Here is a 24,324-nt window from a genome sequence, read left to right as displayed (position 1 = left end):
TTAGAAATAGTGGTGAATTCCATGATTTTAAACCGTATCGCAGACTATAATGGACTTTACGAGAGAAGTTGAGCTTTGCAATTAAGTTGCATTCAACTGGTGCAGAATACAGCTGCTAAGCTTTTACTCAGGGGGAAAAAAAAAAAGGTTGGACCATGTAACCTCCCTGCTTAGAGAATTGTATTGGCTCCCTCTAGTCTATAGTATTAAATGAAAATCCTCATTTTGGTATTCAAATGTCTGCATAGAGGTCACCATGAATTTTTAGCTAAACCAGGAAGAGCTACTTGCTTTTCTAACTCCTATGGCCATCAGGTTGGAAGAAATGCAACATACTGCTTTTAGCTATACTACTCCATTTCTATGGAATTTCCTAACCTTAGAGCTCTAACCAGAAAATAATACCAGAGATTTAGGAAAAAAGCTCCAGGCCTGGCTTTTGGTTCAGGCTTTTGGGATTGGTTGAGATATCCATGCTGCTATTTTCTTTACTCTTTTCAGATAATCTTTTGTTTTATTTTTAGTAGTTTAGTATAAATGGTTATGTGATTTTTGTTGAGATTTTTTTGCCTACATAATATTTATTGCTATTATGTAAATCTTTATAATTGTAAACAGCTTTGATTTATAATACTGGAATAGTGGTCTATCAAATTCTTAAACTAAAACTAAATTGAACCAGTCCCAAAACACTTTTTTCTTTTTTTTACATGAGTTCAAACCCTGCCCTGAAAAAATGATAAAAAAGACTGAACTGCATCAAATTAGTAAAAATATATAACACACAAAAAACTACAAACATGTACATTTTCCCGGGGGAGAAGGGAAATTGTTTTGCTTTAACCTGCTGGCAGTTGAGCACAAGGAAACTTCCACTCTTGCAAGAAAACATTTATTTTTAACGAAACAGCATTTGGACAATACAAAGCTGCCAGGCGCTGCTGCCTTTTCACCACGCCTCGTCCCCCATCAGCTCTGCTCTCTGCGCGGCAGGCGGTCAGGCCAGCCTCGGAGACCAGGCCGACCAGCTTTTCCTGCCTACGTTACCATGGAGACCAGGGCTGGCTGGGAGCAGCAGAGCAGGCCCTCCAGGGCTTCTCTCCAACACCACTCTCAAACACCCCCCCCCCCCCCCCCCCCCCCCAGTTCTTCCATCCCTCATTCATACTCTCCCCCTACTTGTAATTTTATTCTTTCAGATGTTGGGGGGGGGGCCCCCCCCCCCCCCCGCAGTGATCGGAAAGTAGTTACAAGTGCAAGGAACACAGGAGAGGATTAGGATTCAAAGATCATCAAATAAATTGCTCAGGAAATCCTGCCAGTTTATGCTTTCCTTTTACTGGATGGATATCCTTTTTGGGGTATTCTTAGCTGCTCTGATAAAAGACATCATCTGCAAAGAATCCAGTTTCCTCCTGAAACAATACAATATCTAGAACCCTACACTGACTAGCATATAATATAAGGAGGAGGACACAAATTCATTTACCTTGCACAGTACAAAGAGGCGCCAAACCCTCCCCCTACACCCATTTAGCACCCTAAGGACATAAACCTGAAAGTGCATCTAAAATATGGGTAATAAACACACTTTCATTTAATAATGTGTCAAAAGTGTGAAAGTTATTTCTTCCTTATTTTTTCCAGTTTGCCAAGAGCACAGAGCAGGGTGTTCTGGGTTTGGGGGCGGGAAGTCCACAGCTCAAGCTTGCACTGCGCAACATCTGCAATGTGGTTGGGCTGCCTGAACATTGCACAGATATTAATGGTGAGCAAGAGCAATCGACTGTATTATCCATTACAATATGCAGCCTCCTCAAATTCCAACCATGCGGGGGAGTGGCTGTTTCCGAAGCCCTGCCCTGGTCAGCCACGGCTGCTTGTGCTCTCTAGAGCAGGGTTTCTCAATCTTTCTTCTGCCGGAACACACCTGAGAGATAGTTCTCACATGCGTGACACACTAAAAACACAATCGTCATGGGGCTAAATGCAAATATATACTCTGCATCCACAGGAAACCTCTCCCCCCCCTCCCAACCCTCAACAATGGGTACAGGACATTCCCCGCACAATTCACCATACAAAAAAAAAAAAAAAAAAGATATATTTCTGGTGTCACCTCAATAATAAATAGCAACATAAACTCTCTGTCCTACCAGGTGTAATAGCCCTGCTTATGAAAAGACAGCAATTTACCACCAATGCATATTCTAATGAGAAAACACAATAAATACAGTTGGTACAAATGCCTACATGCTAGTGACCTCACTTCGGTCTCACACACAGAAGAGACTTTCGCCAAATACAGAAAGCCCACAAATTACAAATATGGAGACTGAAACTGGAATGGAAACCCAAAAAAGCCACTCTGAATGTAGTGCAAACCTGAGAAATGGAAAAAAAATATAGCACCTAACATACTCCCAGTATCTGCAATAATGCACACAAACTAACATGCACAAAGTTACACCTGCATCATGGAACACATAACAACCCTATCTATGAAAAGGCAACACTACAAATATTAAACCAAGCCCTAAACACCAATACACCTCCTGTTAGGAAACAGAACAAGTCAAGCTACACAGAAACTACAAGTCTACAAAATACCCTTACCTGGGACACACACGCAGAACACAGACAAATCCTCACCAAATACAGAATAAAGTGACCAAGTTAATGTTTTTCCATTGCTGCACTGATTACACTCAGTCTGGTGTCTTGCTGTTTCCAGATCAGCTTTTGTCTGCACATTTCTATTTATACATTCCTCAAGAAATATAAAATATATAAATATAAAATATGTCTGCCTTTCATGTTAATCAGTCCGTGGAGTTACCCGGATTCCCTGATTGGGCTCGTGACCCCACTATGGGACGAGATCTTCAGCTGTTAGATGTCCACTGGGTTTCTCCTTTGGTATTTGAAGGTCACTAACTCTTTTCGAAAATCAGATCACCTTTTTGTGCTCTTTGGAGATCCAAAGAAGGGTGAAAAGGCATCTAAGACATCCCTTGGCTCGCTGGCTGAAGGAAATAATTTGCTTGGCCTACATCGGGAAGGGTTGCCCCATCCCGACTGGTTTGAAAGCTCACTTGACGAGAGCAGAAGTGGCTTCTTGGGCGAACTGTCAGTTGTTGTCGCCTGAGGAGATTTGTAGAGCCGCAGTCTGGCCTTCCCTGCATACCTTCACAAGGCATTATCGTCTGGATGTCAGGGATCCGGACCAAGCGCTTTTTGAGGAGAGAGTCTTGCGAGCGGGTCTTTCGGGTTCCCGTCTGGTGTAATGTGGCTTTGGTACATCCCACTGGTCTGGACTGATCTGGGTTATGTACAGAAAATGAAAACTGGTTCTTACCTGCTAATTTTCATTCCTGTAATACCACAGATCAGTCCAGGATCCCACCCGGGTGCTACTGCCGAAAGACTGATTTCCTATCGGTTAGCTGCTGTACATAGGGAATCTATCAGAATGATTCTATAATATTTTGTTTTTTTGTCAATTATACTTTGCTTGGGTATTGATAAATACTGATGAGCTGCAGGTTGCACACTTTGGATACCAGTGCCTCGAAGAACATCCAGTCATTAAAAATTTATAAAAAATTATATAAAATTCTCCAAATACAAATAAAATATTTCAAACAAAAGACACATCAATCAAGAAAAATAAACTTAAAAAGCTTCCTTTACTTACCCTCTCCAGCAATTCTAGTACTCTTTTTCCTTGTAGGACAATAGCACACAAAAGAACCAGTAATGGCTACTGAAGCTCTGTCCTCAAGGTCCTCTTCCTAAGGGCCCACGACCAGTCCACCAGTCACCTCCCAGACTCGTCTCTCTCTCACACACACACACACACACACACACACACACACACCAGTCACCTCCCAGACCAGTCTCTCTCTCACACACACACCAGTCACCTCCCTGACCAGTCTTTTTCTCTCTCTCTCACACACACACACCAGTCACCTCCCTGACCAGTTACTCCTGTCTCACTCACCTCCCCCCTCCCAAGTATACGAGGCATCCTGGATCTTCACTGGGTGACTGAGAAGGGCAGAGTTGTGACAGGCTGGGAATTGTAGCTAAGAACGCAGCACTCAGATGCTTTCCTGTGCCGTGATTATCATGGTGCAGAGCAGAGGGGCAATCAACTGAGAATGTGGCTGTGGGGGATTTTCCTCCTTGTGGCTGTCTGGGAAATCCAGCATTCAACTGCCTTGGGTCTGCGACAGTGAAAGACTGCCTCAGAAAGGAGACCAAAGTTCCTCTGTGATCACAAGAGGTGGAGGAAGCCTTGGGGCACTTGATCTCTGCAGCAGCAACAGAAGTATGGCCCTTTCTTCTTCTCACGTGCCCTGCTGAACATCACTTCCTCTTCCGGGCCACAGGGGTGGGAAGAAGAAAAGGCCATGCTGCTATTGCCAGCTTCCACGAACACCGCTGCCGTTTCTCTCCGGGCTTGAATGTGCTGACAGCCCGGGTAGTAACAGCGGCAGTGCTCCTTGAAGAATTGCCTGCATCTCACTGGGTGGAGGAAGAGCAGCGGGAGATCAGGAAGCGTGTGACACATCTGCCAGTGCTTGGTGACACACTGGTGTGTCGCAACACACCGGTTGAGAACCGCTGCTCTAGAGAAGAACATTCCCCTCTCATAGTTCTCGCCATGTACGCCTGTGGCTTCTGTCACCCTCCTGGCGTGTCGACACACAGCTGCTTGCTCACCTTCATCCTAAATCTGGCCCTCCCATCTTCTGCAAATAGCAAAGAAAGTGCTAGGGTTTGACCAGAGCCGAATTAAGGGCCCTGGGGTCATCCATATTGCCATCGCTCTATACCTTTACTCTTAATCTGACACTGTATGGCCCCCAGGCAATTGCCTATCCACCCCCTCTCCCTGTCCCATTAGATTCATCACTGAACATGACTAGACTGAACGGGCTACAATGCTGCAACCCCCTTCACCACAAATAACAACGAGCTTGAGCCTCTCTCTAGGTTTATCCGCCCTGCTCCATTAATTTTCCTCTGGCTATCTCGGAGCAACTCACGGAGCAACAAAGTCAGAAGCTTTCAATCTACCCCCTGCCCACTCAAGAGACCCTCTGGGACCTCAGTCTACCAAACAAACTGAGTACAGATGATTCAAACTTTTTTTTTGCCTTTTCTTCTATCTTATCGGAAGGTTTCAGGCAGTTCAGGCATCAAGAATCCGCAGCCAGGTAACCCACCACAAAGGTGGCTGCCTCTAACTACAGAGCACAGGAGGATCTTGTTTAGGAGAAGGGTGTTGTACAACAGAAATAATTAAATTTCTATTACTAGGATGCTGCAAATCTGTTTTGCCTGCCACATAAATATGAATGTGTTTACCTGTCTGCAGGCAAAGACAAATGTTTGCCCCAATGAGCTTCACTAAAGTTCCCCTCTCCTGTACTTAAGGGAACCAAGGAGACAGAAAGCAGGGGGAGGGGAGCCCGGGGTCAGCATACACCCTGCAGGTCAAGCTATGGGGTCGCAGGGTGGAATGGGAGACTGTCCCAGCATACACCTACTGCAGAGCTAGCCAAACTCAGGGACCAAAGCAAGACAGAGAGGAGGAAAGAGGAAGAATAAAAAAATAATGCTGGCAGTGGTGTGAGAGAGTGAGACAGGGGCACAATTTCCATTCACGAAGTGGGCAAGAGCAGCATCATTGTCTAATATCCTCCCCATTCCTCTTCTCTCGGCTTTGAGAGTTCCAGATGGTATTTAGTTACCTGTACAGCTCCCACCCGCCCACACACACCCCTAGATAAGAGAGCCCTATTGTGTACAGCTGCTGTTAAATTTAGCCACTACTCACGTGAGCCAGGCACACTGACGTGGCACTTGGAGCCTTCAGCCTGTAACTGTCACCCAGGTGTCCCAGACCTGGAGAGAGTGAAGAGAGAATCTGGGACTCCTGCAGATGAACCCCGCTACAGACTCTCTGCGTACCCTCGGTCACATTGCATTACCTGCCCACACCTCAGTGCATCCACCTCTAACTGGGTGCTGACAATAACAACTGTGTTCTCTCTTCCTTCAGAAGATGACACAATTGGGCTGATGCAATAAAAAACGGGTTCGCATATTGAGGGCCCATTTTCCTAATGCGTGCGCAGCTACATCCCCTAGGCGCCCAATGTAGTATTTAAATAAGAGGCTGCATAAAAATAAAAAGACACGCTAGGGGAGATTTTTGCAGACCTAGTGCTCAAATGCATTGGGCGCCCATAATTGCAACGGGTGCTCAATACAAGCGTCCATTTTTATCCCACTTCTGGCCGATTTCGCTGAGGTTGCTAAAGACACCCATTGCTAAGCAACCCTTGCTATGGGCGTCTAAATTGTGCATCTAGAAGAATTTTTTTTTTTTTTTTAAATCAAGTCAATATACATTTATTTTTCAACACCACAAGCAGTAAATTTAAGTGATACAACGATACTAGGTAGGAGGAACCACAGAAGACCATATTTTTTAAAATTTCTCATCAGCTCTTGACTCGTTGATTGACTTTATGCCACCTCCGGGCCTGGAGTTAAATTTGCCATGATAAAAAGTGTGTGTTGGGCACCCAGTGATTTTCCGCATTGGGGGTAATAGCCAATAGCCTCATCTACATGGAATTTATATGTGATGGGCACCATTGGCTATGCAATTGTTTGGGTGCATGTTTTGGATGTTCTAATCTCCTTATTGCATCGGGTGCTAGTCTAGCGCATCAACCGCATGTAAACTGTGTGCTAGGCTGGGTGCGCTTTGTGTGCAAATTGGTGGCACATCCATCTGGTCCTAGGGGACAGCTGCATGGATGGTTCTGGAAAACGTGAGACCCTGCTGGAAAGTGCTATACAAATCCAAAGACCTACCAGCACCCAATGCACACAAACAGAAACAGAAGTTGCCAGCAGAAAAGGACCATTTGATCTGCCCATTTGTGCTTCCCTCCATACCCCTGCCACTAAGGTACCGTTGTGTCTATTCCATGCCTGCTTGAATTCTGCCACGGTTGTGACTCCTACCAACTCTACTGGCCGAGCCAAAGTGAAGAGGAAGTGCTATTGTGGAGAGGGAGCAAGGGAAGATCAAACAGGATGGACGAGGGAAGGAAGCAGGAGGGAGGGCAGGAGAGCAAAATTAAAACAAGTGGGGGGGAGGGAAGCAAACATGGTGTATGCTTTACAAACAACAAACACTGGGGGGGGGGAAAGTATGCTCTCTCATTCTTTTGAGTTTCCCTCGCTGCAGCATAAGGATAACCCCTTGTCCTTGAGCTTCTCGTGCTATGGAAAATGTTTCCTTCTGCTATTTTACTGAAACCTGTCAGATATCTAAATGTTTGTATCATAAGCTCTCCTATACCTCCCTCTTTTCTAGACTGCAACTTTTGTTCCTGAAATATCCCTGGGTCAATTTTCAAAGGCATTCAGCAGGTCAATGCCCTTTCATCCACTCAAAGCCTTTTGAACAAAACTGCCCACCCCCCCCCCCCCCCCGAGGGCCAAAGGGGCAATGCTAGGGGTGGGGTTAGGGCGGGCTCCATTAGGCACGTGGAGGGATTTCATTTTAAAAGTCTCATACGTTCTTTACCCTGTGTACTTAATGCCTGCAAAGCATGCATTCTTTAGCCTGGCCTGGCCATTTTAAGAGCTTGGAAGTTGCGCCTTCTGAAAGGGCTCATGGGCCTCCGCCACGTTTTTAATCCAATATGTTACACCTTGGGCCTGGAATTGCAACCCAAACAGGTATGTCCATCTGTATCTTAACTCACACGCACGCAAGTTGGTGGTGACTTCACGAAGATCGAAGCTCTTTTTGAGCGAAATGGGTGAAAGATCTTGAAATATTGTAATTATGTGATTTTGCCACTTGATTTCCTTCAGTTTCCTGGCAATATCATAGATTTTCGCTTTCTGTGAGAAGCTGTGGAAACACAGAACGACATCTCGTGGTCTCTGATCCTGGCGCTGTCCAAGCGCACCATTAGTGCGAGTGAGTCCAGTGTCAGTGGATTCTCACAGTCCTGTGCTAGTGTAAATGAGCAAATTTGTTGGGCCGTTGTAAATGCATCTGAAAATTCAGGTGTATCCGGGACTCCACGTATTCTTAAATTGCTCCGCCGACTCCTATTTTCGAGGTCTTTCACCTTTTCTTGCAAAGATTGCATTTTGGTATGCATCAAGTGTTGGGAGTTCAGCTGATTGAGGGCATCCCTGTGGTAATCAACACGGGTGTCAATTTCTTCAACTCTCATGCCCAGCGCTGCCAAGTCTTCCTTCAAATCAGTAAATAATGCCATTATTTGTCTGTTTTGCCTAATATCCGCACGAAGATCTAGGAACCACTGCCGAAGCTCGGTTCTGGTAAGCGGGTGCTGCTATATAAGACTGATAATATGTATTGCTGCTATATAAGATTGATAATATGTAATAATTTTATATGTAGTTAACCAACCTCAAACCCAAAACTTTCATTCAATATGACAGTTTGCTGCAATGATGTTTGTAGCCAATATATTATTTCTTGACTACTGTAAACCTTTCTGATGGCAAAACCAAATGACTGTATACAAAACACATTAAATAAATAAAAATTTAGGGTGCAAAAAAACAAGGGAAAGGTACGGTCTTGGAGGTGAAATTCTTCAAAGTACAAAATAAGAGTGGGATCTGGGGGAGACTGTATCTAATGATCTTAAGGTGGACAAACAGATGGAAAGAGTGATGGTAAAAGCCAGAAAGATGATGGCTGTATAAGGAAAGAAAAGGTCAGCAGAAAAAGGGAGGCAATATTGCCCCCTATATAGGTCCCTGGTGCGACCTCACTTGGAATACTGTGTACAATTCTGGAGACCGAGCCTTCAAAAGAATATAAACAGGATGGAGTCAGTCCAGAGGGTGGCTACTAAAATAGTCACTGGTCTTTGTTGTAAAGCATATGGGGATAGACTTAAAGCTCTAAACATGTCTACCCTAGAGGAAAGGTAGAATATGGGAGATATGATAGAGACATCCAGTCATCTCAAAGGTGAGCATTTTTTTTAATTTTATTTTTATAAGTTTAACAATTATTTTCAAGAAAAACACTTCTTGTTTTAAAAATAGAGATAAATCATGGTAAATACCTTAACTAAGAAATATGACATCGCCACTAAAATATAACCCATTTAGATCTCAAATCAAAGTCCACAATAGTTAGATCACAAGACTGAGGAAAAAAATTGTAAATTACAATTTTACATTTTAAAGGAAAAGGAAGCTTACATGATATATCTAAGTACGTTATTTCTCATTAGCGGTTCTAGCATTCATTCTATAGGAGAGGAACTTCCTGGTAATATGTTTTTCCCAACTAAGAAAGCTGTAAGTTGATTAGGTTGATAAAAAACATATGACATACCTTGATATTTTATAAGGGATATTTAATCAATTTCCATTACGCTGGGTCTTAACAACAGAAACTGTTTCCTTCTTTTTTGAGTAGCCTTTGATAGATCAGGAAAAACAAACATTCACCTTAAGACCCAAGAAGTTATCTAATCTATGTCTGAAGAACATTTTTAATGTCCATTCTTTAACTGCTTCAAGCAGAAATGTAATCACCAATGTGGCTGGGGTAACCTGATCTTTCTGAGAAGTTTCTAATATCTCCGTTAAATTTAACTGTAATAGATCAACAATAGGTGTTATATTACTCTTTACCATTTACAAGATTCTTACTCTTATTAGATGGTATGTAATAAATTCTTGATGTTACTGGTAAAGCCTGATCTGGGATCTTTAATATTTCTTCCACATCTCCTTCGGGGATATGAGCTGACTCTTGGGAAAATTAATAAACCGGAGATTCCTCCCCCTTAAGACATTTTCCATGTTTTCTAACCTAGAATTCAATAAATGGTTTTCTTTCATTAAGGCATTTTGAAAAGCTAAAGTATTTCCCAATTCTATATTAACTTTAGAAATACATTCTTTGTCAATTACAATTTCTTTTTCCACATTCTCAATACGTGTTTCCATTTTCCCCATTTGTGTATAAACTGGTGCCATTTGATTATAAATATTTGAATTTAATGCTTGTATGGCATCCCAAATGGATTCGAGTGAAATAGTTGTTGGTCTAGTCAATTCCATTTTCATAAGCTGAGGAAGCACATATTTCTCTCCAGTATTCCTCTCAGATGAAATACTGCTTATAACACCCCCAACACCTGATGGAAATTCAGGGAGACTAACAATAGCCTGTGAAGGTTCTCCCCCTTGAGCACCTAGTGTTCGGCCATCTCCCACTTCCAGGTGTTCTGGTATTTGGATTTCAGGCCTTGTCTCAGCGGGGTTATTTGGGGGGCTCCGCTCTACCGGGGATAGGGTGGTATATAACTCCGGAGAGGGGTCAGGTAATCCTTTCTCCTTTCCCTCACTCAGCGAGACTTCACCCGGTTTTTCCGTACCATGGTGTATGTCTGCATCCATCGGGCCCAGAACCAAAGTTTGTGATCCCGGTAGGGCCTCTTTTTCTTTAGACCTCCGTTTCCTGACAGAATGAGGCATTTAGGAAAAAATACTGTGCCACCAGGCACTACTCACATATCACCGGCAGCTTCTATTTGTCTCGGATCTATTGCTCGGGTGCAACCCGGGCTGGTGGAGATATATGGGAAAGAAATTCCAAGCCCCCAAATTTTCGAATCTGTTCAAAACATTTCAGGCAATTCAAAGCCGCGCGTCCCTTCGGAGCACGCGGCTTAGGCAGCGCGCCAGCATCGGCTGCACGCCGCAGATGGGCGGGCTTTATGGGCACTCAGCCGGTCCTTCTCGGATGACGTAGCAGGAAATAATTAGTCAGCTGTGCTCACTGCTCACCGTCGGGGCCACAAGAACCCCAAGAATAGCTGATGGAAATCGCTACAGCTGTCCAGTCAAGTATCTCTCCTTTCTCCACCACCAGTGAGCCTTTTTTAATGGAAAGGAGGCTTTAAGAACAAGCTGTCATGTGATGAGGTTGAAAGGAGGTAAACTCAGAGGTAGTCTTAGGAAATATTTCTTTACAGAGAGGGTAGTGGATGTGTGGAACAGCCTCCTAGTGGAAGTGGTGGAGACAAACACAGAATCTGAATTCAAGAAAGCATGGGATAAATACAAAGGATCTATAAGGAAGTGATGGGAATTATAATGCTAAATGAATTGGGTGAATGGGTCCTACGGTCTTTTTCTGCCGTCATGTTTCTATGTTTCTAAGCTCTCACTCAGACTTTCCAAGGTTCCTGTTCTTGCTTCTTTGATCAGATCCTCCTGTTCCTGCCTCCCTCTCTGGCTGCAGCCACAGGAGAGGCACATCCTGGAGATCTGGTTTCTCCCTGTCAATATTTACTTTCATTCAGGCAGCTCTGCCCTTTTTTTTCCTCAGTCCTCCGATTACTAAATCACAGCAACTGCTTCAGAACAAGAAACACCTCTCAGAAATCCAGGAGTTAAGTCAGAACAAGCAGGTCTGAGAATGACCTCTCATCTTGAGTCAGGCCCCGACCTTCGCAGTAAGGAGATTAGAGATCAGATTTTCCCAACTGGCTGTTGCACTGAGTACAAGTCTAATGCTGCTGGAAACTTCCAGACTTCCACAGAGCAAGGGTAGTACTAGCTCCAGCTATGTACTGGAGGCCAGATAAGGGCGAGGGAGAGAGAGAGAGAGAGAGTTCTTCCAAGGAGAATCTAATTAAATGTATTTTATGAAAATAAAAAGACTGTCTCACTGAAGGGAGTACAGCTGGTGAGACCCCATTGATGATAAAGTGACATCACATCCCTGGCCAGCTCCTTAGCAAAGCAAATAGATGAATCCACAAACATACCTCTGCTTGCTTTGGAGGGCACATACCGAGGGGCTAAGATGAGCAGATCAATCCTTCTCCATATTCATTCGGTGCACGACTTTGCTTAAACTAGCAAGAACATGCCCAGCTGTGCCGAGTTTGCAGAACAGGACAGGCCCGTCAGTATAAAAGGAGGCTGACTGAATCAGGCCGTCACCTCCAACACACAACTGCAGGTAGTGGAGGAAAATGCAGAAGTGTGTACCTCACAATGCTGCTCAGAAAGAAGAGGGAAGGTTTAGGGGATATACACAGAGCGAAGAAGAAATATCTGGAAGGCTATGAACCCCAGTGCTCACAGTCTAGGAAATAGAAACAGAGAAACACGACGGCAGAAAGAGACCGAGTGGCCCACATCTGCCCATCCGTCCAATTTACGTAGCCCTTACACTTCCCATCACACCCTCAGAAATCCCCTCTATTTATCCTATGCTTTCTTGTATTCAGATACTGATTTTTGTCTCCACCACCTCCACGAGGAGGCCCGTCCCATCTATCCACCACTCTCTCCGTAAAGAAACTTCCTAAGATTACTCCTGAGTCTACCCCCTTTCGCCCTTATCCATGACCCCTTGCAGTCCCTGAGGGCAGAGAGAGATTTACAGATTACTGCCATCGCAGAAAAAGGGTTTAATGAGCCCATGATTGGGATACATCTCTGCTGGCCTACAGCCTGTACAGGGAAGCAGAAAAGTACAGTAGCAGCACTATATGTAAATATATATATAATGAAAGTAACTGAAATGCAGGGAGTGGGAGGAAAGGGACAGGCAACGGTGGATTGTTTTATAAAGGGGAACAAGCACTTTCAACTACAGTGCAGTGATCTACAGACCTGCCAGCACAGGCAGACGAGTTGGAAGCAGATTTAGTCGATGATATATCTAAGACTGCAATGAAAATATTTTAACATAACAAAGGACAGCAGAAAAAAAACAAATTGGACCTGGCAGTCTTCCCACACTCAATTCAACCCCACTCCCCTCTCCCATGTCTTTTACCTGAACTTTCAATCCCTCTCTCACCACTGCCCAGTCTCAGTCCCTAGTGTGCCCGGACTGTGCTAAAGTACTGGCCTCGACCACCTTCAGGCCTTCAATTTTTTTTTTAGGGTTAAGGAATCTTTGTGAGGGCGGAGGGTGACTGGGGTGTCCTGTTGGAATTCCAGAGGGCTCCCCCCTCAGAACGAAGGCCCCTACAGCCTCAAACGTCTTCCCCTCACAGCCTACTCCGGCCTCAATCGTCTCCCAATCTGTTTCCACCAGCCTGTTCATCCCCCGACCAGACCTCACTCCCCCCCAATCCTTCACTTTCTCCTGATGTGCGCTGCCAGCCCTGCTCCCTTCTGGCACGGCTGGACTCTCGGCGATCTGAGCCTCGCCGGGCCAGGACTCCCGGCACTGCTCTCTCGGTTTCACAAGAAGTGTGGAAGTCTGGGCACCACCACCAGTGTCAGAGAACAGAGGCTGAAAAACACTGGTGTATGGGCATTATAATCAGGAAATAAAACAGGCGGAACTAGGTGGGCCTTGTCTGCTGTCAGATTTTGTTTAGCCCACTTTAACTCTGTAAGTGGTGGGGGGAGGTAAAACCACAAGGCTCATTAATCCGTTTCACTGTCATACAATGGGAGGTGCCGCATGCGCTGTCAGCCTCTGCCAGGTCTGTGGGGCCCGATGTAGTAAGCTGAGGGTTAATGCTATGCACTGAACTTCAGCATAGAGTTTAACGCATCTACTAAAAACATTTTTAATTCCTGATGCCGTGCTAATGTATCAGGAGTTAAAAAATGCACACAAAAATCAAAAACGTGCTGGCCAGATAATTTGACTTAATTAGCTATACGCAATAATGGGTTAAGTGGCGATGAGTTTTAAAGGGTCAGCACCCGCCTTACTGCCTCTCCCCACCTGTGCACGATTTTTGCCACAATGAGCACTCCTGTGCCTCCTCCCCACCCCACTCCATCCCTAACCCCACCAGGATCGCGGTACGCTGCACTGCATTGGCAGAAAGCGCTGGCTGCGATGGCCGTTGCGGCAGGCCATGATCCTGATAGGAGACAGACACTGGAAGAGATACCGGGAGAGTGAGAGGGAAGGAAGCACAAGAGGACTCACTGTGACCAAAATGTTACAGAATGCAAGCAATTAAGCTTGTAGTGGACCCTTCAAACTTTTATTTACTCTGAAGGGTTTGGGGAAGTGGAAATGGTGTTGCCCCCCACAGGGCACTGTTTTGTTTTTTTTCCATCGAGTGACTGGGATTGGGAATATTGCCACCAAACCCCCTGCTCCATAAAGCATGTTTTCTGTGCATAAAATCCCAAATTACAACACTGGAACTCCCGCTTCTGCCCGTAGGCTCACTTTAGCCCTGGAAATGTTAACTCCCACCTCGGATTAGGGGTTACGTTTCCAGCGCTAAGAAAACCCAAAGGTAAGCCTAGCGCACCTTATTACATTGGTCCCTGGGTTAGCAGTTAACACGAGGGACTGCGAGCCCGCTCCATGTTGCTTTCCATACGTGTGTGGCCGCCCTGTGAACTCACCGGCAGTCTGAGGAAGGCAGCGAGTCTCTCCAGCGCACAGCACCCTGCGGTCATTCCCACGGCGAGAAGCACAGAAGAAATGAACTGTCTCAGGGCAAACCTCTTCCTCAGAGTCTAGAGAGGGAAAGGAAAAGCAAGGATGAAGGATATTAAGGACACAGCTATTGAAGGAACGGTGCTGAAAGAAAATACGATAGCGCAGCTGCTGAGGTGCTGGTGCAGGCCCCACGGTGAGGAATACAAGCAGAGAATCCAGAATTTTAGGTTGGTTTTTTTTTAACGAGTGATTTAGCCAGGGTAAAAACAGGTTCTCATCATGCTGTTAACCCCCCCTCCCCGCCCCCTCATCCACCTCATATTATACAGGTTCTCAATCTCAGCTAAAACGCCAAGAAGGTATAGATATAGATAGACCTATAGTTTTAGATAGATATACTGAGGAGTGTAGACTGTCATGGGGAGTCCCAGGGATGTGAAAAGGGTTGGTGGCAACGACACAGGGGCAGTACACAGAAAACACCAACCCTTTTCACATCCCTGGGACTCCCAGTGCCAGCCTACACTCCTCAGAATAGTGCTCCAGGGTGATTATGACAACAGGTGGCAGACTCTGTGCCAGCCCAGAGCTGCTGGCAGTCAGGCCGATTAAAAAGAAAACTGCGAGAGAGCCGGCGCTCTGAGGCGAGTGCCTGCTCTCTCAACATGCGCCCAGGCACCTCTCCTGGACACGCGATACAGTATTTAAATTAGGGCCCGCACTAATAAGGAGGCGCTAGGGACACTAGCGAGTCCCTAGCGCCTCTTCATTGACAGAAGCGGCGGCTGTCAGCGGGTCTGAGAACCGACGCTTAATTTTACCGGCTTCAGTTGCTGAACCCGCTGACAGCCACTGGTTCAGAAAACGGATGCCGGCAAAATAAAGCGTCCGGTTTTCCAACCTGCGGGCCACAGGCAGATTTTTTTTTTTTTTAAAGATTTTTTTGGGGGGGGCCTCCGACTTAATATCGCTATGATATTTAGTCGCAGGGTGTACAGAAAAGCAGTTTTTTCTGCTTTTCTGTACATTTGCCTGGTGCAGTCTGAAATTAACGCCAGCCTTTGGCAGGCATTAATTTCTGAGTGTAAAATGTGCAGCTTGGCCGCACATTTTACTTTCTGTATTGCGGGAGACTAACTAACAGGCTCATCAACATGCATTTGCATGTGATGAGCGCTATTAGTTGGCCGTGCGTTTTTCACTTGCTATTACCTCTTACAGTATAAGGGGTAATAATAGCTCGTCAAAAAAAAAACGGCAGAGCGCACCATTCTGTATCAGCCTGTGTCTGGGCCTGTAAAAGTGCTCAGAGATACTGTTTGTGTGAAAGAAGCAAGGCGCCCCCTCAGGCTGATCAGGAAAGAGTCTGCATTACAGGCACTGCCTGCATCTCTATCTTTGTGCAGGTAAATTCCTCTGCCTGAAACACACTCTCTCCCTCTGGCTTGTAAAGCACTTTCAGGGGCCCGTTTCTCTGGGCTTTCAACAAAAGCACACAAAGCCAACGGATCCAGCAACTGAAGGCTTAAAATACCAAGTGGCAGCAGCACTAATGAGACTCAAAAACCCTGAAACCTCTCTCAGGTGCGCTGACAAAAAGTAAGCAAACATGTATCAGGCACGACTGGTTCAGTTAGTGCAGGGAAGGCAGGCAAGACTCCCTGGGGGTCTAACCTCAAGGGAGAGAGGAAGACTGGGCGGGCGTTTCGCTAGTTCACAGCTGCTTCAGCTTCCTCTCCCAGTACAGGGTGACGCTGCTGTGAGAAGTGTCAAATTTGTCACGTGCTAACAAGCTATTCTCTAGGAGTTTGCTATTGCTGGAGGAAAGCGTTTAGGGCGATGGTACTAGAAATGTAAGTTTATTCCCTTATCCAGGAAGTGAGTACAGCACAGGCGAAAGCAGTGCAAACGTCCCCACACCGCCCCGATAATGTGCAGGCTGTTAGGTGCCCTAGGCGAACTCTCTCCACACACACACACACACACACAATTTAAAACTTACCCACTTATAATAGATTTTACATGAAAATAGACAAAGTATTTAGTCTTTTGATATAAAAATATTACTTACAACAATATGTGTATTATACTTAAAAGTACAGCTTTGGGCCAACCAGAAAACCCTGGAAAGACGACACTTGGAACTCATATGGTACTAGCCCTATTGTCCATAATACAAACAAGGAATCTCAACTGAATACACATTTATCATCAAATATACAAAATATTTTTATTTATATTATCCTATATTGCAAAGTGTTTTATAATAAAACAAACAGGTCCCGTTTTTTGGGTTTTTTTGCGCCAATTGAGACTTCTTCAGGGGGAGCTCATCTGATGTACTCAAACCCTGTGCTGTAACGCATTCTGCCCAAACATCAATACTTAAGTGGCTGAAAATTGTTTTGCTTGACAAAATTATTAATAAACACTCAAATTATATATTTTCTAAATCAATATCATCCCTACCATTTTGTTATATACTTTTTTTTAATTTTTTTTAAAGGAGACAAGGGTTATATATTATCCACTCTGGTTTAGCTCGCAGGAAAGGCGAAGAGCGAGACGCTTTCCCAGTCAAGCAAAACAATTTTCAGCCACTTAAGTATTGATGTTTGGGCAGAACGCGTTGTAACACAGGGTTAGAGTACATCAGATGAGCTCCCCCTGAAGAAGCCTCAACTGGAGAAACAAAAAAAAAAATTGGGACCTGTTTGTTGTTTTAATATAAAACACTTTACAATATAAATGAAAATATTTTGTATATTTGGTAAGAAATTTGTATTCAGTTGAGATTATGGATATGCACTGTTTGGAATCTGTATGTACCTTCTTAATGGTTTTTTACCTTATCATTAGCCCTACTGTAACACATGCTAGGTGTGGGCTTGGCCCTCAGAACGTCAAGAGTAAACAGAATTACAATCTAGTAAAAAAGCTCCATATCAAAATAGCACCGCCAGCGCTCAATCACAACTAACTATGAAAAGGCAACACTTTAAATATTACGGCAGGCCCTAAAACTCCAATACAGCTCCTATTAGGAAAACAGGACGAACCAGGCTGCTATAAATCTCTACGGAGAAACTACACAGTAACACAGGGGTGGGCAATTAATTTTCCCATGGGGCCGCATGAGAAATTGGGATGGTTTTAGAGGGCCGGACTAATATAATTAACTCAGTTCTCAATAGCCCTACTTATGAAAAGACAGCAGTTTACCACCAATGCATGTCCTCTGAGAAAACACAACAAATAAGACCGATACAAACGCTTACATGCTAGCAAAATATCTCATCTCGGTAACAGACACAGAACCGACCTAACATACTCCCAGGATCTGTAGTAATGCACATAAACTAATCCACACACAGTTACACCTGTATTATGAAATACAAAACAGGAGCAACCCTATCTATGAAAAGGCAACACCACAAATATTAAATCAGGTCCTAAAAACCAATACACCTCTTATTAGGAAAACAGAATAGCAAGCAGCTATAGATCCCCACACAGAAATAATTGTAAAACTATACTAATAAGCAGAATAAATGTTTCAAAACAGCTATGAACAGAACAACATCCAACAATTAAAAACTCATAAAAACTATTAAACATTCTCCAAACACCAATAAAATATTTCAAAAAAGCAGACATCACACAATTAAAATGGCAGTCAAGAAAAATAAACTTAAAGCCATCTTTACTTACCCCCTCCAGCAGCTCTCCTACTCCCCTTCCCTGCAGGCCGTGTCACACACCAGAAGCAGCAATAGAAGCTAAGCTCTATACTTATTGTCCTCTTCCTTAGTGCCCATGTCTCTCACACACACACACCATACCAGTCATGCCCCCATGACCAGTTTCTGTCTCACACACACCAATCATCTCCCAAACAGTCTTTGGCACACACACCAGTCACCTTCCTGAACAGTTTCTCTCATGCCATACACACACACACACACACAGGCTTCCCACTCCCGTGTTCTTCTTACATATATGGGCTTCTCACTCTCATAATCACTTTCTCTGTCTCTCTCTCTCTCACACACACCCACACACTCACTCACCAGTCTCTCACTCCCATGCTTGTTCTCTCCACATGCACAGGCTTCTCATTCCCATAATCACTTTCTTTCTCTCTCTCACACACACACACACACACACTCACCAGTCTCTCACTCCCATGTTCTCTTTCAGATATACAGGCTTCTCCCTCCCATGATGTGTCTCACACACACCCAGGTTTCTCACTCCCATGCTCACTCTTCACATGCACAGGCTTCTCATTCCCATAATCACTTTATTTCTCTCTCTCTCACACACCAGTCACCTGATCTCTCTCATGCATACACACACACAGGCTTCCCACTCCCAAGTTCTCTTTCAGATATACAGGCTTCTCCCTCCCATGCTGTCTCACACACACCCAGGTTTCTCACTCTCATGCTCACTCTCTTCACATGCACAGGCTTCTCATTCCCATAATCACTTTCTCTCTGTTATACACACACCAGTCTCTCTCTCATTTCCATGCTCGCTCTCCACTGCACAGGCTTCTCATTCTCTGAATCACATTCTTTCTCTCACATTCACACACACCAGTCTCTTTCTCTCACACACACAGTCACCTTACCAACCAGTCTCTCGCTCTCATGCATGCACACACACACACACACAGGCTTCTCCCTCCCATGCTGTCTCACACACACCCAGGTTTCTCACTCTCATGCTCACTCTCTTCACATGCACAGGCTTCTCATTCCCATAATCACTTTCTCTCTGTTACACACACACCAGTCTCTCTCATTTCCATGCTCACTCTCCACGTGCACAGGCTTCTCATTCCCTGAATCACATTCTCTCACATTCACACACACCAGTCTTTTTCTCTCACACACACCGTCACCTTACCAAGCAGTCTCTCTCTCTCAAGCATGCACACTCACCCAGGTTTCTCACTCCCACAATACCAGGCTTCTTACGCTCATGCTTTCCCACATACCCAGACTTCTCACTTCCATGCTTTTTCTCTCACACACACACACATCAGTCACCTCCCTGACTAATGTCTCACACTCTCACATACACATCAGTCATCTCCCTGAGCAATCACTTTCATTGTCTCTCACATACACACACACATCAGCTCTCTGACCAGTCAATCACACACAGGCTGGCTGGCTGCTTATCTCTCTTTCTCACTTCCTCTTCCCCCCACCGGAGCACAAATGGGAGCTGCAGCAGCCCCCGAAGGCCAAGAAAGAAGAATCCCATCGGCCGCGGGAGGCTCATGCTGCTGACTCCTTTCTCGATTACTGGCTGCTTCAATGCTCGGGGACCGACGCTGCAGCCGACGCGGCACGGCTCTTTCTCCTTCCCGCGCACCGCTCCGTGTATCACTTCCTGTTCCGGGTCACGGGAGGGGGGGTGCAGGCGCGGGAAGAAGAAAAGGCCAGCCGCGGGTACCACAGCTTCTAACACTGCTGCCGTTCCCACTGGGCTTGAACGTGCAATGGGCAATTTTCTCAGTGGAAGGGAGTGGACAGTGGAGTGCCTCAGGGATCTGTATTGGGACCCTTACTGTTCAATATATTTATAAATGATCTGGAAAGAAATACGACGAGTGAGATAATCAAATTTGCAGATGACACAAAATTGTGCAGAGTAGTTAAATCACAAGCAGATTGTGATAAATTGCAGGAAGACCTTGTGAGACTGGAAAATTGGGCATCCAAATGGCAGATGGAATTTAATGTGGATAAGTGCAAGGTGATGCATATAGGGAAAAATAACCCATGCTATAATTACACAATGTTGGGTTCCATATTAGGTGCTACAACCCAAGAAAGAGATCTAGGTGTCATAGTGGATAACACATTGAAATCGTCGGTTCAGTGTGCTGCGGCAGTCAAAAAAGCAAACAGAATGTTGGGAATTATTAGAAAAGGAATGATGAATAAAACGGAAAATGTCATAATGCCTCTGTATCGCTCCATGGTGAGACCGCACCTTGAATACTGTGTACAATTCTGGTCGCCGCATCTCAAAAAAGATATAATTGCGATGGAGAAGGTACAGAGAAGGGCTACCAAAATGATACCAAAATGATAAGGGGAATGGAACAACTCCCCTATGAGGAAAGACTAAAGAGGTTAGGACTTTTCAGCTTGGAGAAGAGACGACTGAGGGGGGATATGATAGAGGTGTTTAAAATCATGAGAGGTCTAGAACGGGTAGATGTGAATCGGTTATTTACTCTTTCGGATAGTAGAAGGACTAGGGGACACTCCATGAAGTTAGCATGGGGCACATTTAAAACTAATCGGAGAAAGTTCTTTTTTACTCAACGCACAATTAAACTCTGGAATTTGTTGCCAGAGAATGTGGTTCGTGCAGTTAGTATAGCTGTGTTTAAAAAAGGATTGGATAAGTTCTTGGAGGAGAAGTCCATTACCTGCTATTAAGTTCACTTAGAGAATAGCCACTGCCATTAGCAATGGTTACATGGAATAGACTTAGTTTTTGGGTACTTGCCAGGTCCTTATGGCCTGGATTGGCCACTGTTGGAAACAGGATGCTGGGCTTGATGGACCCTTGGTCTGACCCAGTATGGCATTTTCTTATGCTCTTATGTTCTTATGTGCTGACAGACCGGCAAAAAACTCCCGCGGACCGGTGGTTGGGGACCCCTGAAAAAGACCACGAAAGGCGGAACTGGTAGGTAGGTAGGAAAGAAACTCGAGCGAAGACACGCTGCCCGATTGGCCGGTGCTGGGCAAGCCTTGCCCAGCACCGGCCAATCGGGCAGCGTGTCTTCGCTCGAGTCACTCCCTCCCCCCCCCACCGAACGCTGTAAAAAAAACCAGTTCATTCTCCGCTCCCTCGCTCCCCGATTGGCCGGCCAATCGGGGAGCGAGGGAGCGGAGAATGAGGCACGCTGCCTTCCCTGCAGAGGGAAGTCAGCGTGCCTCATTCTCCGTCTGCTCTCAGCAGTGGGCGGGCCGGTCACAGACCGTAGGCGGGCTGGATTCAGCCCGCGGGCCGCCCCTTGCCCAGGTCTGCAGTAACAGAATACCTCACCTCGGTCACACATGCAGAACACAGACAGATCCTCACCAAATACAGAATAAGGAAATCAAAATATAAACAGAAACGTGCAAACAAAAACTGAAATGGGAATCATGCGCGTAGGTGGGCTTATGCGCGCCCGGGCCTATTTTAAAAAGGCCCGGCCACGCGAGTAAGTCCCGGGGCTTTGGAAAATGGGAGAGGGTGGGGCAGGGTCAGAGGCTCCCGGCACAGCAGTCATTTGCCTATTCCCTTCTGGGCTTGCTTTCTTATTCCCTTGCTTAGGGAAAATATCTTAGGACAAGAATTCCCTTCTAGGCTGTGCCTTAAGGTGGACCAGGCTAAATGTCTGGTCCTGGTCTTTTAAGGGAGTTTATTAATTATTCTTTTACATACCCTCCTCCTCAGTTTGATCTTCCCAGATCAAGAACCTGCCCCTATCAGGACAGGAATCGCCTTCTGGATTTCCCTTGGCTACTCAATGCTTTACCTCTTTCTTCATTACAAATAAGAGGGAAGTTGGACTATGGCCCTCATATACCTAAGGACTCACTTACTGTTTCTCCTCTGTTCCCAGGTAACTTTGCCTGGCTCATCTTCCCCTTGGGTACTCCTGTACCTATTCAGGTTACTCTCCTGGCTACTGGCAGGATTATGGGATTATGGAGTATTTAGGGATCCTCCTCCACCCCAGGCAGAACTCTGTCCATAGCAGTCTCTAAATAAGGAGCCTATTGAGTTTTCTCCTCTGATGTTGCCATCTGGGCCTGAACATCTTAGGTTCCCTAACAAATAAGTTCAGATCTTCTATCGGGGAGGCTTCCAGAAAAGATGGCTTAAGCTGCTTAGACTAGTCATAAACAGGACCCAAAGAGTCTCAAACTGTGGATAATCACATCCTAGAACAAATGGGGTACGGAAGCTTGGGAAGTATTCCCACCTCTATACTGGCCTGTCCAGCTGGGGTCATCAGCACCACCTGGCAGGTAGGACACTGTTGCTGGTCACCATCTTTTTATAGTCTATCTGTATTATCTAGACCTGCTCCCTTCCCCCCTCATCCAAATAAGAGAATCTTTATGCACCCAGAGCCTACCAGGGCTTGTGTAGGGATCTCATACAACTCAATTGGGACAAAAAATTTACCAAACCCAGATGGAGGAATATCAACAAAATTACAACTGTGGGACATTGTTAAATTGACATCCATAACTACTTCTTCAGTCCAGGGACATTCTTTGGCAACTTGCCCTCTCTCTCTCTCTTTCAACAATGAAAGCATGCCTGTGGGTCTAAACCCTGTGGTCGACCCTTCTCTAAAAAGGTTTGTTTCTCAACTGTGAACTTTAGGATCCAGTGCTGAATGTCTCTTGTATCATGTGGCACTCTGGCAACGACTGGGCTTGACTTCTAAGGCAGATTGGAGGGTGTAAACTCTCTTAAAAATGCTCCAGGAAGATGAAGTTGGCCACTTCCATACAAGTCTTTCCTTCAGGCTGAAGCCACTTCCATTCAAAATCTTTTAGTCGATAGAAGCAGTTCTATGGATTCTCTCCTGGGCGGTTTCCCCCACTGGAACCACTGCCAATTTGTTTCTGGGGTATACCCAACTCTCTCAAGTATGACAGCTTTAACCTCTGGAGAGCCCTTTCCCAAACAGATGGTCCAAGTAGACTCTGGCCAATCTGCAAGCCAGGCTGTTTGTTCAACGCTCACTAAGAAACAGTCTGGGTCTTCTCCTGGACCCATCTTAGGTATAATAGGGTTCAGAGGGATAGGTCGGGCTACAATAGCTTGCAGGTCCTCTGCCAATTGTATCAAGGACGCCTGTTTGCTCAGTTGCTCCTACAGGGCTTGCAGCTGGGCACCCTGAGCCTGTACAACTGTTTTTAGCTGCTCTTGCAAGGTTTCTGCAATCTCTTTCAAAGAAGCCTCTTGCTTATTAAAATTCTCTTGTAGGACTTGTTGCTAGGCCCACTGGGCTTATACTACTGTCTGCAGTTGCTGCTGTTCCTCTGCAAAATCATGTAGCATTTGCTCCATTTTGGCTTAGTATGCCCTGGCGCCACAGAGGCTCTTCTCCCAGAAGACCTCTGTTGTGTTCAGGAATATAGAAAATCAAGCTCTTCTTTTTGCTTCAGGAAGGGAAAAGAAAAAAAATCCTAGCCTGACTTACTCGATGTCCCTCTCTATCTGGCCAGAGCTAGCCCCCTTGACCTGCTGCTGTATGTAGCTTTAGGGCTGCTGCTACAGCTAAGGCCCAGAAAAAAAATATACTTTTAATACAGTTCTCTGCTTTGTGCTGGCATTTAGGTCAGAAATCCCGAAACACTGGTCTGTTTTTGGGGGGCTTTTGTTTAGTGTGAGTCTCTGCTCTGTGCAGGCACTTAGAACAGGGGTCATATGGCTTCTTCCAGGAGGAGCCAAGCAGTGAAAATTATTTTCCATTGTCTGTTATAATGGAAGGTTTCAATTTCTGAACACATTCATAGATACATTGAACTATGTAAAACCGATGCTGCGAAATTATCGCAGGTAGCATTGTGCCCTGGAACACTTTTTTCCTGAATCTATCTAGGATACGTTGATCTTCTCCAGGCGGAGTGTTTGAATGGAGCCAGGTCTTTTTAGATTTCTACATAGCACTCTCCATGACTACAGAATTATGAGAGAGTCGAACTATTCCATATCCCAGTAATTTCTTTATTCTGAATTTTAAGTCTAACTTGCAAACTATTGTGGAACGGTTGCCCCCGGTGCTCTAT

General features: G+C 45.2%; 1 protein-coding gene across 3 annotated transcripts in view; it reads right to left on the bottom strand.

Annotated features, from left to right (window-relative positions):
• The window catches only part of SGSM3 (small G protein signaling modulator 3), a 201,299-nt gene that overhangs the window by 160,435 nt on the left and 16,540 nt on the right, over nucleotides 1-24,324 (bottom strand). For all 3 annotated transcript variants that reach the window (XM_029590233.1, XM_029590235.1, XM_029590234.1), the window contains one exon: nucleotides 14,452-14,565. The gene's annotated coding sequence lies outside the window, so the exon portion shown is untranslated. The remainder of the gene's footprint in view (nucleotides 1-14,451; nucleotides 14,566-24,324) is intronic.

The sequence above is a fragment of the Rhinatrema bivittatum genome, chromosome 2 (genome assembly GCF_901001135.1).
Source record: "Rhinatrema bivittatum chromosome 2, aRhiBiv1.1, whole genome shotgun sequence".
In the NCBI taxonomy this organism is placed as follows: domain Eukaryota; kingdom Metazoa; phylum Chordata; class Amphibia; order Gymnophiona; family Rhinatrematidae; genus Rhinatrema; species Rhinatrema bivittatum.
This window is presented reverse-complemented; position numbering and strand designations above follow the sequence as displayed.